This window comes from Heliangelus exortis, chromosome 2 (genome assembly GCF_036169615.1).
Source record: "Heliangelus exortis chromosome 2, bHelExo1.hap1, whole genome shotgun sequence".
Classification (NCBI taxonomy): Eukaryota; Metazoa; Chordata; class Aves; order Apodiformes; family Trochilidae; genus Heliangelus; species Heliangelus exortis.
Window position 1 is genome coordinate 60,517,796 of NC_092423.1, and position 16,325 is coordinate 60,534,120.

Consider the following 16,325-nt stretch of genomic DNA (forward strand, 5'->3'; position numbering starts at 1 on the left):
AACCTACTAAATAATCCCCATATTAATTTCTGACATTACTTGGGAGCACCAAAATTTGCCTGTGAAACAATAGTGGGAGGAAGCTGAGGGTAACACCAGCAGACTGCAGCTGCCAGATCTAGGCTGGGCCTTTTTTTATCCAAATGACTTGATGAATGCAGTTACTTGCTTTCCCTGAAGGACATATCAAAAATACTGAGTTACAGAGAAAAAAATTTAAAAATAATAAAAAAAACCCAAACAAACAAACAAAAAATCCTCATGTCAAAGACACATGCCTTGCCCGAGCTGAACCCACTCCCAGCACCTCCCAACAGAATCCAACTACTCCTGCGTCTCCCTGTGTCCCAGCAATACAGCTCCAGAGGGCACGAGCAGCAGATGCTGGCACAGCATTGGGAATGACACTGCCCAAGTCTTTTTCATTTTAAAGATTAGCAAAAGGTCAGCCTCTGTTGAGTTGTAATTTACCTGTATGCACAGTAACACGGTGAATTATTTTGTGATCACTTAAAAAAGAAAACAAAAACAAACCCCAACAACACAGGAGTTTAGGGGTCTTTTGCATTCAAAGGGCTAGTAGTCAAGCACTCTGTCATCTGTGCCAGTCCAGGCAGTCTGCAGCTCCCCTGCACGGTTCCTAACATACCCAACAAATAAAAGCACCAGAACAGGACAGCCACTTGCCAGATTGCTGCCCGAACAAAAGTACAGCAGGTGGCCATCCACAACTCCAAATTAAATCATAGGCTGCTCAGAACTTTATACCAGTCCCCGTGTAGTGTTCTATCTGTTTAATGTTACTCTTTATTCTCATTTTTCAAAATGAAAAGAAAATGGGTTTTAGTGACACATGAACCGTGGAAGGAGACAATAATCCAAATAGTATTATCCGGGACTCAATAACACAGAGAAAAACTATGGCATCCTTTTCCCTGTTCTCCATTTTTTTCCCTTTCAATATTTATTAAGCAAACGAGTGCTTATCTGGAACAAATCCCTAGGCTCAGTGAAACACCAGGTGGTAGACTGGGGTAGTTTTTCTAGCAACAGATGGCTCAAACATTTTATGACAAACAAACATGGGACAATTGCTAGTCAGACCATCATCTTTCAGTTACTCCTTTATACAACAGCAACTCACCTGGGAAGCCCCGGCAGCCACTTACCAGGGCCAGGACACCACCTTCCTTCCCAGCAAAGCAGGTTATAGGAGCCTCTGGGTCTGCTCCCCATCCACTTCTCAGGCAAACATTTCAGCAGGAGCTGACACTGGGCTCTGGAAGAAGCTCCAATACTTGCCATTTCAGACAAGAAAACTTGGGAAACATTGGTTCTAGAAAAAAGCTACTGAGTGCAACCTGTGCTTCGTATGTTAAAATGTCTTTCAAAATTATTCTTGCTTGCTCGTTGTCTTCTCTGTCTGCATTCAAAGCAACTGTGATCTGCTACCTTTAACCTCGAATAAGAAAGGAATTTTTTGGCTTACACACCTTGCTGTGCACTGTCAAGGAGGATTCCTTGGTTCACCTGAAGCTAAGAAAAACAGTCTGTCATTCCAAATATGCTAGTCTTGATAAGCACAAAGAGAACTAACCAGAAAAAGAAGCACTAAATATTCTATTCCTTCAACATATTTATCACTGGTAATTCAATTCCAATAGCCAGGCACCTGAAATGCATCCACTAACAAAACAGCCAGGTCATTTGAGGAGGATCGGGATGGCAACAGCACAGAGGCCACCCCAGCCACAACCACACTCCCTTCTGCAGTTCTCCAGACAGGAGACTGGGGAAAAACACTGTCCAGTCTGCTGCTGGCATTATTATTTTGAAATCTGAAATCTGAAATAGCATTTTGGATTTACTTTGCAAAGGTTAATAGCATGCTTGTAAAATTTTTATTGATATGACACTGCTGAATAAATGTGACAGGAGTCAGATATGCCTAAAAAGAACACAGTCCCCAGTTACAAGGTACTGTCTGGCCTGGAGTTTAGTTTTTTTTTTTTTTTTCTTTACTTATTTATTTTTTTAAGAAAAGGCATCACCACTTGCAGAAGTTAAAAGGACATGAGCTAAAAAGCTTACTGCCTTTGACAAAGGGCTAAAGGATGGAAAACCAGAGGCAGAAGCTTGAAATCCTTTTACAACTATAAAAATACATAAAAGGTTTGGATTTTTTTCCTAAAATAAATTTAGTAATCTGAGACCAGACAAAACTTGTTTCACATGCAAAGGCACTAAGAATATGTAAAATTGCATGGCTATCAGTTAACATCTTCGTTATCATCTTTGTAAGTGACATGGGCAGTGGAATCGAATGCATCCTCAGCAAATTTGCTGACAACACAAAACTGTGTGGTGAAGTCCACACTCTGGAGGGAAAGGATGCCATCCAGAGGGACCCTGACAGACTTGAGAAGTGGGCTCATGCAAACTGCATGAAGTTCAACAAGGCCAAGTGCAAGGTTCTGCATCTGCGTTGAGAAGACCCCATGCACAGGTTGGTAGGAGAAAGGATTGAGGACAGGCCTGAGGAGAAGGACTTGGGGGTGGTGGTGGACCAGAAGCTTAAGGTGATCTGTGAATGTGCACCTGCAGCCCTGAAAGCCAACCATGTTGTGGGCTGAATCAAAAGGAGCATAGACCAACAGCAGAGGAAGGTGATTCTCCCCCTCTGCTCTGCGCTTGTGAGACCCCACCTGGAGTACTGTGTCCAGTTCTGGAGTCCCCAGCATAAGGAGGACAAAAAGCTCCTTGAGTGTGTCCAGAAGAGAGCTACTAAAATGATCAGAGGGTTTATGAGCCACTGAAATTATCACCTCCCCTATGAAGCCAGGCTGAGGAAGTTGGAGTTGTTCAGCCTGGAGAAGAGGAGGCTCCGAGGTGGCCTTATAGCAACTTTCCAGTATCTGAAGGGGGCCCACAAGAGAGCTGGGGTAGGGCTTTTACACAGGTGTGTAGTGAGAGAACAAGGGGAAATGATTTAAAAATTAAAGAAGGTAGATTTAGGCTGGACATTAGGGAAATTTTTTTTTCCTGTGAGGGTGGTGAGATGCTGGCACAGGTTGCCCAAGGAAGTTGTTGCTGCCTCCTCCCTAGAAGTGTTCAAAGCCAGGCTGGATGGGGCCTTGAGCAACCTGGTCTAGTGGGAGGTGTCCCTGCCCATGCAGGAGTTTTGGAACTAGGTGATTTTTAAGGTCCCTTTCAATCCTAGCAATTCTATGATTCTACGGTTGGGAAAAAGAAAATTGTAACCAGTATCTTGTATTGGCTTTTGTGTCTTCCATCTGTTGCTTTCTTCTTTCAAAGCTACTAGTTTCCATTGTTCTTACTGTAGTAGCTACCTATCTTGTAAGAAGCAGCAACACTCAAGGATAATTTAAAACAGTTGTGCAGTCTGCTTGATATTTCATAGGGATGGATAATGCATGAGCACTGTTGAAATAATCAATCACTGTACTAAACAAGATTATATTCTTCAAATCCTCACCTGTTCCAGATAAAATATTTATAAACATTTCAATTGTTATTTGAGGAAGAAATATTTGTCCTGTTTTTGGTATCCAGATCCATGTTACAGCTTTTTCAACAAATAAAATTGAAATTATAAAATGCTTGCTTCATTAAGACACTAGCACACTCCTCTGATGAGATAAACAAAGTCAAAAAAAGACTGTACTCAAATAGCACTTACCTTTTTTCAATTAATAAAGGAAAAACTTAGAGTGATTGTCCAGTTGCATTTTCTTGTCAAGAAATAAGTATCTCCATATTGCATGGGCACACCTAGGACTGTTACTGACGCAGTAACTTCCTGGCAACTGGGAGAAATTGTATAATATAGTCTATAAAACAAGGGTTGCAAGAGGAATGTGGGAACAAAAAGGCTGTGTTTCTGCAGTCCTGACTCTGAACCCTACAGAAGACCTAGTCTTCCTTCTACAATTCTTTCTGGGAATGAGGCAAGAGGCACCTAGGACCAATGAGAGGAAGATGCTTTGAGGACAGAGCACCTTTGTGAACTTTTAGGGCCCACTCTGAAGTAGTAGGGAGACAGACAGATGCTCATTGACTACCAGTAGGCACTAGCTCATCCCAATCTCACTGCTTTCACATACTTGATGAAAAGCACCACCTCTATAAAGCTAACTGAAACATTTAAATGCATTTAAATGTAATAGACTGGCCAGGACCTGCCTAAAGTAATTATCAAATCTCAGCTGCAGGAGTCAATGGTGCAATTCTTGCATTCATAAGCCACAGCAAGGGTCATTTTTCCCCAAAGCCACTAGTAATGATAGCTAGACAAAACCACAGAGGAAATGGTATATGCTCTATGTGTTTATTCAAGGCAGGTTTGCCAGTCCTGTATAGAGGTGTGGTGGTCTTGCAGCTTGTCAGCTAGCAAGTCTTCCTGGCCTAAAAACCACACTCCATTCTCTCACAGTGATCAGCCAACGTACCTGTTACATGACATTTAAGATGGTGTTATACAAGTTACGTTACAATGCAGTTTTCCAGGGAAAATAAATACTTTGGGTAGTGAAGGATTCAGATTGCAGCATACAGGGTAAGCACACTGTGTTTGCACACCTGTGCAGATTCAGCCCAACACTGTCTGTTATCACTTGCAGCTGTAAGGCTAGACATGCACTAGTTAGACAAAAAACAGGACAACACTTGCTATAAGACAAGGCTTAAAACTGCCTAAGTTTGTAGTTTGAGGTGCACATAAATATCTTCCTTTGATTCTGAAGAGTTGGTTTTTTAACTGTACTTTGTAGATCAGCTTTAGTAAGTTCTACAAATGCCCAGAGATGTTGTAGCAAAGCATTTTTTCCCATGCACAAAGGTACAGGGAAAAATGTGAGAAATATGGTAGTAGCTTTAACAATATTTAGCCTTGACAGGAAAAAGGAAAGGATCTCAAATATTCTTTATCCTTATGGATCTACTCATATTCCTGCACCTCTAGGAGGGGTATGTGTGTAGCTAATTATGCATGTACTCACTCCAAAGTGCAGTCTGAGGCACAGCTGCAGTCTGACAGCGCTCACAAGGAAAAAGGGAGGTGGGAGGACAGCTTTCAGTTTTCAGCCTCAGGTCAAGCTTGTCAATCACTGCATTTAAATCATTAAGTTTATGTCAGATCAGATCAGCAACCTGTCCTCTGGGGCTGGATATACAAATACAAACTAACTTTTTTTCTTTTAAGCTTTGTTTTTAAATACCAAAAAAGAAAAATGGAGGAGCAACATACATCAAAACCAAAAAGTTGTTCTTGACTAAGTCCCTACTTTGACATCAGTCTACAAACCAGGATTCAATACCAACAGCTGATTATATTCCAGACACACAGGAGCTTACTTTGAGACAATGCTGAAAGAGAGGATGGAACAGTTGTTGACGCAGAAAAAAAAAAAAAAGGGAATGGATATCGACAAATTCTCTAGCCACAGAGGTAGAAACAAGCTTATAAGGGGTTATTTATTGAATATTTTCAAATAGTTGGAAGGGACTTAGAATACAGATCTAGTCCAACTGCCTCTTCAGAGCTACCGCTGTTATCTTCCTGAAGTTGGGATGGAAAGCACTTAAACACTCAAGATGCAAAAATCTCAAAACAGTAATGACTAATTATTCTCTGAAATTTCTGCTTTAAGGATTAAGTAATTTCATTTTAGAACTTCTACTTTTAGGAAAAAAAGTCTGTAAACAATTACCAATTATCTTGTTTACAGATTCTGCTTTTTTTGTTTGGTTTTTTTAGTTTTTGTTTTGTTTGGGGTTTGGTTTTTTTTTTTTTGTTGTTGTTGGTTTGGGGGTTTTTTTTGTTGTTTTTTGTTTGATTGTTTGTTTTACTTTTTACAGTTTTACCATTGTGCCTCTTAGCCAGCCTCATGAACATGGCACTCTGGCCTTACTCCATAATGAGAGCAATTGAAAGTGTATATAATTCTATCCTGCTACCCTCTTTTCTGAAGAAAAGGATAAAGACAATACTTACAAAAATCAGAACTTTTGAACAAAAACAAAGAAGGGAAGAGCAATGCTCCAGACTTGTGTGAGCAAACAAGCAGTTTGTCACTGAGGTCGTTTCTATTTGTAAGAGTGTTGTTTCCCAAACCAGCTCTTGTTGGCTCTGCTCTTTGACATTAGAAAAAGCAGGAGACTACAAAAATCTCTCTCCCTATCAAGCTTTTTCCAAAAAACACTTGAAATGACAAATCAGCACAGTCTCCTGGCCTCAAAAAAAAGATTTTGTTATATGTGGCTTGGCATATGGCAGATTAATAGCCATAGAAAAAAGATGTCTTCCAAAACCCTTTATCAACAAGATATCTGTATAGAACCACAGAAAAACTCTAGTCAGACAGGATCTCCAGAGTTCCTCTCAACTTCACACCTAATTCCCACACCTGAACTCCAAATGTCAATAATGAAACCCAGTTACCCAGTTTAGTTTTGAGCATATCCAAAGATGAAGACCCCCCAGAGATGGATACCAGCCTCTCAGGACAAGCTATCCCTGCTACTTACTCCCTCTTGCCATAAACATTTTTTTCTTTACAACCAGTTAGAATTACAATAACATCATCACTCCCATTGTTCCCACCACTACACCAGTGTCTTGCTGCCAGACCACTGCCTCCGGTTCTGTCACTGGGCTCCTCAGAAAATTTGGGTTCTATTTTCTCTGTAGCTACAAATTAGGCAGTTGAGGACAGCAACGAGATCTCATCTCCAGCCTTCCAGTCATCTCAGCAGCCATTTGACAGATTTCCTGCAGTTTGTTGATACCCATTTTGTCTTCAGGAATCTAAAACTGCACAGTTTTCCAGCTCCATTCTCCCAAATAGTAAGCAAGACTAATCACTTCCATCACTTTGCAGACTATACTATTCCTAATGTAGCCAAGCTGTTGTCCTTCACTCTTGCAAGGCCACACTACACACTCAGCCTAGTGTCCACCAGGTTTATTTTCTTTCAAGAAAAACAACCCCCAAGCAACCCTACACACACACACAAAGCTGCTCCCTAGACAATCAGTTCCCAGCCCACATTGTTACTTGGGGAGGTTCTATTCAAGGTACATGTGTCTTCCTAGAACCTCATGAGGTTGTGTTGGTCCTTTCCTGCAGCTTGCTGAGTTCCTACTTAATCACAGGCTACTGTGCCATCAAACATGATCATCCTTTTCATGTCCTCTGCCAACTTGTAGAGGATGCTCTTCATCCAGCTCATCCACATCAATCAAAAAGATGTGAAGTAGTATAAACACCCAAGAAGCCAGATTGATAGATGCATTATAACCATGCACCTTCAAAGAACCACTTTGAGAAAATAAGTATGTAGTAGATCTTTGCCTAGGTGCACAGAGCTGCAAGATCCTACACTGTTACAGGTATGAAAGATCAAGACTAGATGACTATTATGTTAAAATCTGTTTATAAAAAGCAAGTAGCAAACAGCCAGACATGAAGTGCTCAATACCATAAATTCAAAATTAATAATCTTCAACTGATATTTATTATCTGCATAACCAAAAACTATGGCTTGGTGCAGTGTGTCAGTATACGGTCACTGCTACCCTATCATTATTATTTCATAGGAATGGTGCACATGGAACATGTGGCCCTAAAAAAAAGGACTGAGAAGAAAAAAAACTTCATCCATATATAGCTGGAAGTATCATCACAGATGTATATAAATTGCTTAACAGTGAAACACTAAATTTATGGAGAAGAGGTACAGTTTTGACCCACACTGAGCATGCTTCATTGTTAAAACTTCAAAGCTAGATTCGAAGTTAAACTACTCCATGGAAGCTACCATAAGACACCTACAAGACAAAGCCACAACCAGGCAACTAGGCAGAATACTCATGATTTTACAGTCTTGAACATTTGCCTTGTTCCCAAATCACCTCTATCATCTATAGCTAAAAAACCCTTAGAGACCACAGCTGCCCTTTTTTTTCACATCCTGCCTCAACAGCCAAACCCCACAGTTAACTTCTTTTTGTCCACCCTAGAAGCCAGGCTTTACAAGACACAGTAAGGAACTCCACATGTAGAACCAATATTTATTAGTCATCTCACTTCAGGGTTTCAGGTGTTCTCAGACCACCATTATTTACTAAAATGCTGTAATTTTCCACTGGGGAAAAAAAAAAAAAAGGAAAAAGAAAAAGAAAAAAAAGAAAAAAAAATTTAGAAAGAAAAAACCAAAAAACAAACAAATAAACCAAGCAAAAATAAATAAATAAATAAATAAACAAACAGCCAAAGCTCTAGTGGAGACAGGGGCACTAAAAGCTTATTTCCATACTAAATCTTGATGATATTTATTACTACCTTGTTTATCAAGAGAAAACAACAGATTTATCAGACAATTCCACTTATTTGTTACTTTAAATAATAAAAAGTAAAGGCATTCTAAAATCACCTGTACTGACCAAGGAAACATAAAATAACTTTTAGAGAGGCTTAAGATAAAAATGAGTTATCAGGATAGCACTTAATCTTCTGGAAATGTATGCATTAACCAAGGATTCCTGGGGGTAATTCACTACCAGTCCTATCATTGTAAGTTTTAAATTTTCTTCCATTCTTTCATTTCTTTCAATTGTTTACTGTAATTTTTGGATTTCCAACTGACACAGAAAACTCTGGAAACCACAAAAAAAAAAAAAATCTATATTAAAAATCTTATCAATTAGGGCTGAACTAAACCACAAACAGCATCGAAATTCCAGCATCCACATTTTTTTTTTCCTTTCAGTCAATGCTGAAGTGCTCAATAATGGACTTGTAGTAGTATGAAGCACCACATGGATAATTAATTTCAACAAAACAAGGGGGCCTATTCATGACTACAAAAAATGTTAGTACATTTATCACTTATCCCTGTTACATGAGAGTGGAGAAAACATGCATAATTTTCCTGACATGGCTCATTACCATGGAGGTAGGCTACACCTCTGACCTGTAGACAAAACCAAGGGAGGGGGTCTCTCTCCCATGAGAGGAGAGACTGTCATGAGAGCAGCTGAGACAGTTGGAAAAATGCTTTGAGCTATATTCAACTCAAGTTACAGCAAGACTTCTGCTACCTCCCTCCTGACTGCTTCAACTATTCCCTCCAGTGCAAACACCACACCTGCATCCCATGATTTCCAAAGGGCAAAACACATCTTAACCTCCTACACCAAGAGCTCCATCCTCCTCAACCTGCTCAGCCCAGGTACCTGTGTATACCTGACATGCTGGGCTTGGCAGCTGCTGTACAGCTTATGTTTGGGGTTTTTTGCTACGGAACAGCAATTATTTGCAGCACTTGACAGGTGAAAAGCTAAGAAACCTTTTTTTCTCCCGATCTGTAGATAGTTAACCCTTGCTGTTTAAACTTTAACTCATGAAAAGTAAGACAGATTTTCTTTCATTGTTCAAGTTCAGTGGACCTTCTACACAACAGGCAACTGAAACAGAAAAAGACCAACACATACTAAGTGTTGTCCTTACAACTACTGTAATAAGTGTGCCAAAGAGTAGTTAATTTGTCTGACTAAAACCTGAGCAGTACTTGTCGGTTTGCAAAGTGGCAGCAGTGACATTGGAAACATTCCTCAAGTCCAACCTTAAAATAATATGATGCTTTTAAGTGGTCAGGGTAAAACCGGAACCTATCATGCTTTTTTAACCATTTTATAACCTACAAGGACCACAGTAAAAAAAAACCAAACAAAACAAACAGCTCTTCAGATGCATGTCAGGTCACTGTGGCTATAGTTGGTGAGCAATGTGAATTAGCTCACCTATTAGTTACTCATAATTCAGACAGCATTCAAAAATATAATCTGTTGAGATTTAATCATTATGTTCAGTTATAAAAGCCTGTTGCAGAAGGCACTGTTACTTCCTTAAGAAACGATTATATGTGGTAAACAAAATGTAATTTTGTAGCTCTACCTCCATCTGCAGGAAAAGGCACAATCCTCACCACCAGTCCCTTCACCACCTGTCAAGCAACTGGTTTCACAAGTTGCCGGGGCAGAGGCTGGGGGTAGGAGAGGTGGCAAAAGGCCTCTGACATCTCCACACCTCTCAGCCTTACCCCTACTGAAAGCTGGTACCAGGCAGTGACACAGGCTCCATACCTAAATGTTTCTCCCTTCCAGGCAAACCTCCTGCTTCAAACAGGCTCAGAACTCACCATGTCAGACAAACCTACACTAGCTCTTAGCAAACCAGACACAGTAAGAAGACTTACTCATTTCTGTAATTTACCCTTCAGGTAATTTTTTTGAACCTGAATCATTTAAGACTAGTTTTGATTTGATTTCCTTTATCAAAATCACTAAACATGCAGTGCTATGCACGTCAATGTTTTTCCTTGTAGAAGTACAATTATTTTATTGTAATTTTAAAAGAATCTTAGGATTGCCAATCTAAAGTCAGGCACTGCACTTCTTAGATTACTTGTAAAAAGTATATTCTAACAGTTGGCCAATTTTCAGCTCAAAACCCCTCCCACTTCATGAGGCTGAAATTTCAGATCTAATTAGTTCTGGAAACATCAGCATGAAATAATAACTCTCGAGAAACCAATCTCTCTTCTGTGAGTAAGACTGAAGAGCCAGTACAATGATCCACAGTGTTTTGCCGAAGATTTTTACTAAGTTAGGACACCTTTTTAATAGCCAAATACCAAGATGGGCAGCAGAATTGGTTTTCATGGCAGCCTTGCTTTCTGCCAGCACGATGGGAAAAAAGCTCACATTTGGCCAACTTACAGGCCTCTGAAAAGCTGCAGGTGCATTAGCTCAGCAGAAGGCACCAATTTTAACCACATCCTTCAGAGACACTGACTGCTCCGAGCACATCCAGGGAGCACAACTTTCCCTCCCAAACAGAAGTCTGGGATGCAGCAGGCTGAGGGCAGGGAGCATCCACCTCCTCTGCTCTCAGGGAATCGAGACTGTTCAAGCAATAGATTTATTGCACAACACAGATGCAGAGTAGAGGTGAACCAGAGAAAGGTACTGGGGGAAACAGCAACTTGCTTAGCAGGCTAGGGAGGAGGTTACAGGGATGCACAGAGTGTGGTGTCACGAGACAACTTGCTGCTGGCTTATTTTCTAAGCTAGAAAACAATGCACACAAAACTGTGCTCAAAACGTGTTATTTAGCTTGCAAAGTCAAACACTCAAAATGTAAAAATTCCAGAGGAGAGGCTGACCCTACACCTCAGATCTTCCTCCTTACAGTTTGCTCACAGTGCACTTGTAAGACAATTATACAGGCTCATGTGTTTCCCCAGGACTCCCAACTCCTCCAGCGTTGGATGGGATGGGCTTCCCCTGTTTGTGTAACAAGGGCAGCTCTAATTTCTACAAGGTTTCTAATAGTCATGGCAAAAACTGGGTATTAAATGATTTAGTAGACTCCAGCAAGAGAAAACATGGTCTCCTACTGAAGACATATTATTATCCTCAAAAAAATCCACCACCACAACAACAAAGAAAACAACAACTCACCCACAACCATTTTGGAGAATGGTTTCCTTTCCAGAATTAATTTATACTTCTAAATTGTCTTTTTATTTCTTTGGGAACACCCTGCCCTGGTGGTGTCTGCCAGATTTGCAAAAGCAGCTACTGGGCACAGAAGGCAAGAGCTACAGCAGTTCAGAATTATCAAACCTTTGAGTCACATGTTGGATAACCAAACTTGGTGATATATTTGACCCTGGTACCACTCACTAAGCCTCAAGCACACTAAGAAGAAAGAAATACCATGAAGCTCTGACCACAAAGAATACTCTGGAAATAAATTATTTGCGTAAAACACTTGCATAATATATTGATGGGAAGCACATAAAAATTGGAGGGAAATAAAAAATCCTGCTCTCCAAAAAAGACTACAAGTTTTTAGAAGTATTAAATACCACTAAATGGTAAGAACATGCAATGAAATTGTCTCATATCACTGAATACAGCGGAATCTTCTGGGGAAAAAAAAAAGCCCAAAAAACTAGAATGTAATCATTGGGTAAGAACTGTTATAAGGTTTTAAAATTTTTGAAATTAAAAGACCAGCAGAACTCTAAGTTATGAAGCCTATAAAGAGATCATAGTCATACACTCTACAAACTTTTCTTCCCTTTATTTCACTGGGTTTTAGAGAAGAGTAAAGAACTGCCTGAAATAACTGATGAAAACTTGACAAAAATTTAAATATGGATTTTTTGAATGCTAATTCTGCTGCAGGTACAATAACATCCAGTATAGGAGCACCAACATCTTAAACCATCAGAGATGTTTTTCATCTGCTAGGGGTTAAAAACTTGACTGAAGCCATCAGTTCAGCCTCAAGGCAAAATGGCCATGTTTCAGTATCACATTTAAAGAACAAAACAAAACTACTTAGGCTTATTTTTTTCTCTCCCTTGCAAACATTCTGTATCTAGCAAAGCAGCCATGAACTTTCCTATTTCAAATTCTGTCTTCTGTGTTTCTGTATTTTTACATACTGGCTTTTGTATTGTTTGAGCAGCTCTCCTACAACATAACAGAAAGCATGAAATACAAACGAGAAAAAAACAAATTTTTTACTAAAATGCTTATAGGCACTTGACTTTCTTTTTTTTTTATCTTAATATTTGGCATGGGATCGTTTACTGGTAAATACTTGCCTCTGAACACATTTTGAGGGAAAAATTACAAGAAAAATCTCCTGCTCCAAATTAGAAGCATTTGTAATGACATATTTCCATTAAAAGATACCTTTTAGTGATACACTGAGGGTAGGAATTGGTCCTTATGCTGATATCCATCGTCTGAATAAAGAATCCTCAAATTCCTGCTCAGATGTTTACAGATTTACCATATTATATATAAAGCAGAAGTCTCCTCCTGCAGAAATCTATCGCACGTGAAAAATTTGCCCCGAAAACGTGCAAATTTCTAACAAAAGGGAGTGAAGTTTTGAAAAATACTCTGATACTTCCCTAAATATTTAGTGCCACAGAAGATACTAACAAAATACCCTTAGTACTCCTTTCAAAACACATAGAATCATAGAATTGGCTGGGTTGGAAGGGACCTCAGAGATCATCAAGTCCAACCCTTGATCCACTACCGCTGCAGTTACCAGACCATGGCACTGAGTGCCACATCCAGTCTCTTTTTAAATATCTCCAGGAATGGAGAATCCACTACTTCCCAGGGCAGCCCATTCCAATGTCTGATCACCCTCTCAGTAAAGAAATTCTTTCTAATGTCCAACCTAAACCTCCCCCGGCACAACTTGAGACCGTGCCCTCTTGTCTTGCTGAGAGTTGCCTGGGAAAAGAGACCAACCCCCCCCTGGCTACACCCTCCTTTCAGGGAGTTGTGGAGAGTGATGAGGTCTCCCCTGAGCCTCCTCTTCTCCAGGCTGAACAGACCCAGCTCCCTCAGCCTCTCCTCATAGGATCTGTGCTCAAGTCCCTTCACCAGCCTGGTTGCCCTCCTTTGGACCTGCTCCAGGACCTCGATATCCTCCCTGAACTGAGGGGCCCAGAACTGGACACAGGACTCGAGGTGTGGCCTCACCAGCGCTGAGTACAGGGGCAGAATCCCTTCCCTGGACCTGCTGGCCACGCTGTTCCTGATACAGGCCAGGATGCCATTGGCCTTCTTGGCCACCTGGGCACACTGCTGGCTCATGTTCAGCTTCCTGTCAATCCAGACTCCCAGGTCCCTTTCTGCCTGGCTGCTCTCAGCCACTCTGTGCCCAGCCTGGAGCTCCCCATGAGGTTGTTGTGGCCAAAGTGCAGGACCCAGCACTTGGCCTTGTTGAACCTCATCCCGTTGGAATCAGCCCAGCTCTCCAATCTGTCCAGGTCCCTCTGCAGAGCCCTCCTGCCTTCCAGCTGATCCACACTTACCCCCAGCTTAGTGTCATCTGCAAATTTGCTGATGATGGACTCAATCCCCTCATCTAAATCATCAATAAAGATATTAAATGGAACTGGGCCCAACACTGATCCCTGGGGGACACCACTGGTGAGCGGCTGCCAACTGGATGCAGCACCGTTCAGCACCGCTCTCTGGGCCCGGCCCTCCAGCCAGTTCCTAACCCAGCACAGGGTGCCCCTGCCCAAGCTGTGGGCTGACAGCTTTTTCAGGAGGATGCTGTGGGAGACGGTGTCAAAGGACATGATTTACAGCTGCTTTTTACATAAAATACAAGAATTTTGCAGACACCAGAAACCCACTATTTGCCACATGAACCTGTTCCCTAGGATCATCTGATATCTCTCATGCTGGCATGAGCTAAACACTGATAAACCAGGGTCCTTGCTTCACCTTCTACAAGCCAGATACAATTTCTGCTTTTAATCTGACAAGGCAGTTTAGATTGGTTCTGCAAATGTTTCTGAATTTCTGACAGCCATGAGAACTTCAGAGTTAAAAAGCAGACAGTTTATTAAGTTTGCACCTTTTGAGGAAATTTTCCCTTGAGACCAGAGATTAGTTCCAATCTCTGGAAATAAAATTGTTAAATATATTGGCAATTTACACCCTGAGATCACTTCAGATCAGGAAATAGGCTTGTATCACACTTTGCAGACCCCTCTTTTTCCAGTCTTTACTAAGAAACATCTGTAAACTATTTGGGATTCCTTCACAAAATGAGAAAACAGGATGGAGGCATTTCAATGATAAGAAATTTCGTTAGTGGTTTTCAAACACTGATAGTATCAAAGATTAGATCAACACAGAGTAACAACTTGGATTCAGCATTAGGCTATGGTTGTAGTACTTGCCATGGGACTTTGTGTACATCTATTAGTATTCCCTCCCCTCCATATTTAGAACAGATTTTCAGAGTTAAGCAAGAATGCAATTTTTATAAGGTCTCCCAATGTGGTAACCCCTAACAAGAGAAACTGTGCATATGTTTATGGGAAAATATTTTGAGTATTAAACTAATAAGTAATCTATGACTCATGCATGACTTCCTATAGAAATTGCCATAACAAAGTGATAAACATAATGACTGACAAAGCAACCAACACTTCTCACTTCTGTGGCTCATATCAACCCAATATCCTGTTTTGTAAGGCCAACAGGTAAGTCTGGAAGGCACAATGGGAAGTTACTTCAATTGTTTCTTCACTACTGACTCCTTAAAGTAGGAAGAGACCACATTCAAGACAACACATTATGTTTCATACCGGCTACAGTCAAGAGTTACAGTCTCAGAGGTCTCTTGGAATAAAGCTCACTCCAGACCCCTAGAAAAGAAGAGGAAGACCACTTCGCTTAAGAGTTTAGTTCCTTATACCTTCCCAGTGATAGCACTTGGGTGAATAAAATAAAATTTTGATCTCAGAGAGACATCTAACCTCCTGAGGACAGGAGGTATAAAGCTAGCACATATACAAGAACCTTGAGATACACACATGGGTATATATGTATTTAATATACCTATATATTCACATGCATAAACCATTTTTTAATAAAACACAAAGCTCCAGCAGTATTACTTTTGATCACCATATTACTGATCCAGAAAAAGGGGTGGGTTTTTTATTTTTTAGTATTTGGTCTTTTTCAACTGCAGAATGTTGTACACCTCTGCAGACAACTACAGGCGTTACAAACACACAGATCATCACAACCAGCCCATGTTTATGTGCAGAGCAAAGCACTGAATAAATGAGGATACTGAAACTACATGAAAATTATAGTTTTCTGCATGTGCAATTGCAATAGGGAATTAGGATAATTCACAAAGCTACCTAAATTGTGCTATGGGTGGCTGCTGCAGATCATGATGAAGAGGGACTATTTGTGTTAGGCCACTGCCTGGTTATGGGGCTTTACATCTGACAGTCTGACAACTGATTCCCATTTTTATGTTCCAGTTGTACTTATTTAACTTCTCCACCTGTATGGATGCTAATATCTACAAACCAAGTAATCTAACCTAATCGTGTCAAGTATCAAAAACTACAATCATGTTTGTTTTCAGTTAAAGACTAATTTAAAAAAACAATTTCATGAAACTAATTTGTTTAAACACAGTAGAGAAAGCAATGGTCCTATGCTATTTTTGAGCATTCTCTTGATTTCCACATACAATTTAAATTCACTTCAACCTTAGTCTTCCTAGTACCCAGGTATTCATCTTGTAAAGCACAGGCACTGTGACACACAAACACAAGCACACTCATCTTCATTACTGCTGTAATTCGTTTGACAGCCTCAGTTAATAACACTTTTTTCTTTTTCCCCCTCCTGCAGGGATGTCCAGGAAAAGACCCCT

General features: G+C 40.4%; 1 protein-coding gene across 5 annotated transcripts in view; it reads right to left on the reverse strand.

Moving 5' to 3' along the window:
* Positions 1 to 16,325, reverse strand: part of CDKAL1 (CDKAL1 threonylcarbamoyladenosine tRNA methylthiotransferase) — a 384,171-nt gene that overhangs the window by 291,030 nt on the left and 76,816 nt on the right. The window lies entirely within an intron of this gene.